The sequence below is a fragment of the Meleagris gallopavo genome, chromosome 15 (assembly GCF_000146605.3).
Source record: "Meleagris gallopavo isolate NT-WF06-2002-E0010 breed Aviagen turkey brand Nicholas breeding stock chromosome 15, Turkey_5.1, whole genome shotgun sequence".
Lineage (NCBI taxonomy): Eukaryota > Metazoa > Chordata > Aves > Galliformes > Phasianidae > Meleagris > Meleagris gallopavo.
This window is the reverse complement of record NC_015025.2, coordinates 8852573-8856798: the sequence shown is the minus strand read 5'-3', so window position 1 is coordinate 8856798 and position 4226 is coordinate 8852573. Positions and strand designations below refer to the sequence as shown.

At 40.3% G+C, this 4226-nt stretch overlaps 1 long non-coding RNA gene across 1 annotated transcript; it reads right to left on the bottom strand.

Moving 5' to 3' along the window:
• Positions 1-219: 219 nt before the first annotated feature.
• On the bottom strand, positions 220-3536 carry LOC116217196. The gene is made up of 2 exons (XR_004161376.1): positions 2175-3536; positions 220-1395 (listed from the first exon to the last, which is right to left on the bottom strand). It is a non-coding gene; the product is annotated as an uncharacterized LOC116217196 (long non-coding RNA).
• Between the last annotated feature and the right edge of the window lie 690 nt (positions 3537-4226).

The window sequence follows — 4226 nt, the reverse complement described above, 5'->3', positions numbered from 1 at the left end:
ATTCCATTTCTTCAAAGACTTCGCCTATATATCTCCTTCATCAACAGGCTGTATGATCTCTGTAAGATAGCCATTGAACTGCACATTAATTGCTTTATGGACAAAATGCCAATCGATCTGAGTGTCTGTGTAAAGCCAAGTTTTTTCTTCAATTCCACTAGAGCTTGTGATGAAAACCTAAATTTATTAATAGAACATCATTGACTCCCATGAGGTTTCTCCAATACTGCATTGCTCATTTATTTGAAGCAGCCTGACATGCACATTTGACACATTCCCATAGATGAATGGTATGAACTACAAAATGCACCCAACTGTGTGCAGAACTGGCCCAGCTTTGCCAACAGTAAAATACAGGAGTCAAGTTAAGGTCTGAATCTGTGGGATGGAGAACAGCGTCTCCTCCCAGTTACCTTTATCCAGGCAATGAAATAGTAAGGGAGGGAAATGGATGCAGGATTCTCAGCTGAGGGGATAGGCAAAGGAAAGTGATACAGAAAATGGCTGTCCTATCTATTTATTATTATTAAGAAGTTGATTGACTTTCCACTCAAAATGAATCTTCCCGTGAGACCAACGTGACATACAAAGGAATAGCACAATGGATACTCATCTCCAGAGGCATCTGTTCAAATCTTAGCTTCAAATCACAAATTACAAAAAAAAAAAAAAAGAAAATCCTGTCTCTGTTATCATAACTCCCATGTGTGCTTCATAAAAGGAGCAGACGACCTGCAGTCTGTTCAAGCAACCCTTGTGCCTGCAATGAGATAGGGCAGAATTAGGGCAGACATGATAAGGTTTGCTACTGCATCGGTGGAGCCAGTGCTGTTTACTTGCTGACATGAATAAATAGTATTCTACTGCTTGTGTTTGTAGGCTAATGTTGCAGCTTTCCCTTTAGCCTTTTTTAATTCCACACAGCCTAAAAGACCTTTATCTTTAACACCTCTTTGCTTTTGGGAATTTTTTCAGGGTGTCGTGACATAAGCCTTGTTTCCAGAAAAACTGCTTAAGACACAAAAGAAATAAACTCACTGTTGAAACAAAAAGTCTATAATTCTGGAGTTTCACATAGGAATGGAGGGAAATTTAAGGGTTATACCAGATGCATTAAAGGGAATGCAAACTACTTCTGAACATTGCTTTTCCGCTTGACATCAATCTAACATTGGAACTGTAGTAACTTCAATAGCAGTGCTGATATCCAGAATAATTGCCATGACTGAGGCTTTTACTGTTTAATCTTGGAAGCTTCAGGATTTTCAAGTAACTTTCATACGAAGTAACTTCATCCATTGTCTCTCCATAGTTCCATTTAAGCTCTGGTGATTGATGGTGAGTGCATATCTGAGATTTGTGTGAATGGGAGATCTCTGTGCTGGGCTGAGGCAGCTGTAACTCAGAGAGGAGGTTCATCTTATTCACAGGAATAAAGAAAATACTGAGGAGTATCACACAGTGGCAAGACTGTCAAATGAACAGAGCAAGACAAGGAAAGCAGCCTTTACAAACGTCCTTTTCACAGCACTGACCTTGGCTGTGTTTCATAGGGTGGCACTCGCATTGAGTTTGGTCTTGCAGTGATTAAATATTAACGCTCTTGACTTAAGAGGGAGAAATCTGCAGCACTTCTGGCAAGGTAACAGTAAACACAAACAAGTTTATCCCCATTAGGTAAATCATTTAAGTTCATTCTCAAGTGTTCTGTTTAATGAACCCTAATCACTCCGCAAAACTTTCTGTGTATATTTGGGTGAGCCAAAAATAAATCCAGCGTGCCTGAATTCTGAACTATACCCCAGCAAATACTGCCTCTTACTCAGTTTGCTTTAAAGCTGCTGCTTTGAGAGCAGTATTTCTCACTGCTGATTCTCCACTAGTTTTAGCGTGTCTGTTTAAAGGTGGACCATAGAATTAAATGTGCCATCAGTTTTAGCAAATTTTGTTCAGCACCTCATAAAATACCAGCCTCCCTTTTAAAGTATCCAGAATGATTTGTGTGGCAGCAGTAATCCTGTGAACTCTGAATGCTGAAGAAATCAAAGAAAGCAGATGCAGTAAAATACATGCAACAAAACATCCCTGTGAGTATATGTGCTTTGCTCAGATGCACACAAGTTGGTGAAGAACCAGGTGTTGCTCAGGTGAGCCCTGGGGAGAAGATACTATACCTGAGCTCTGGAGCCTGAGGAACATCTTGGCTCCTCTGCTAAAAGGAATATGACTTCACTTCTGCTCTGAATTACTCTGGTACCAGGGAGGTCTCTATCTTGATGGTAGTTGAGGTAGGCTGATCTCGGAGGAGTGTGCAGCAAATGAAGTGTTGTAAAAACAAAATCATGTAATTCAAGGAGTAGGTTAAGAGCACTTGTAGTAAGTTTTGTGACGGATATGAACAGAGGACTGTACTTTTATTAGTGCAACTGTCTCTTTCATCCCAACTGCCTCGAAAATTTCACCTGTAAGCATGGGGAAGAGAATATTGCTCAACAAATTTAAGTTAGAATTGGTGGGAAGAGTCAAATGAGAGTCCCCTTGAAAGGACAACCACGCTGCAGGCCTGAATGGGGTTTCTCAGCAGCGACTCAGGAAAGCGGGCTTCTGGTCAGTCTCTGCTAATCATGCATCATTGGCATCAGCTTCTATGTCCTGATGTCTGCCTGGAAGAGCCAATTCAAATCTGTGAGGAACTCTCCAACTGACTGCAGAGCTCTCAAAGTTGTTTCTGAAATTTGTTTAGAAACCTGTTGGTGCTATGGAAGCAATTGTGTACTTGCAGCTACTGCAAAAGGATGAAGGGCATCCAATTTTTCTTCCACTATTGCAATGCTGATTCAGTGTGCAGACTGCTGTAACACCCTTGGTCCAGCTAGCAGCCCCTGAAGCTCATGGTGGTTGGGTGCGCTCAGAGTTGGTCAAAACACACTTGGCATCTGGTCCTGTGGAGATATGGCTGCCACATCTCACTGGTCTAGAAAGCACTCATATTTGCATATTAAAAAATAATCATGGTTAATGGGAGTGACAGATACTTATAACTTCTCATTTCGAACACAGGACTAATTGTCTTCTCTCCCTTGTAAGCAATTTAAAGAAATGCTGGTGCAGGAAGAATTAGATAATGAGGCTCTTTTCATCTAACACTTACATGTAATTTACTTCTAAATCAAATCCCCTGGGAGGTGGCACAAGCTGTGACAGTGCAGAGAATGTTTTAATGGTTTTGGCAAGAAGTCAAAGAGGAAAACTTTCCACATTTTAATCCTGTCCCCCAAGCGAGTAATATTTCAGAACAGGGGATCTAGGATTGGGTGTTAAATGCAACATAGACAGCTAGGGTCACTGATCAAAAGGAGCTGGTGAGGACTGATTCACACATCTTAAATATCTGCTTATTGTGATATTTAACTGCTATTACTGACAAAAAGCCTATGGAGAAGGTAGAGGCAGAATTACATCAGTTAGCTTATAGAATTACTCAGGTGGGAAAAGACCTTAAATATTGAGTCCAACCACAATCTAGCCATACTACTCTAACAACCCCCTGCTAAATCATAAATCATTGTGTTCCATCTTAAACTCCAAGAGAAAACAACTACTTTCAACAAAAGTACAAAACCTATTGCTTTGCCTTACTCTATAATTAACACTTACTCTATATAGAGTCCTATTATGGGCGGTCAGCAGTCTTTTCAAGGCTGCTTTGTCCAGACCAGGATATAAGTAGAATCTGATGCTAAACACTACAGAACAATCTCACTGTAGCTAGAGTTAACAACCATTGTTTTTCCTTCACTTTGGGAAGTAATGTTTAGAATAAGCTTATTTTTAGACCTTCTTAAAAAGTCCTTTAGGGAGTGTGGAAGAATTGGGCCTGGTCCTTCCTGAAAGCTTTGAAGAGAATGAATTCCCTGCATCTGAAAGGCTCTTAATAGATTTTTTATTTTTTCTGTACTCAAAGATATTTTGCCAAGAAATGGTTGGTCAGTTCTAGCCACTTAATTCCTGGTTGTAAAGCATAAGCAAAGGGAATTAATCTCCAAAATGGTACTGTGCAGTCTCCCTTTGTTACAGGGCTCCATGCAGGCTCTTAAATCAGCCTAATTTCATTCAAGTCTTACTCTGCAGCTGCTGTTAAATTGAGTCCCCGAAGAGAATATAAGTTTGGAGGCATAAGAGGGCAGAACAGAGAATGTTCCTTTAATTGTTATTATCCACCACTC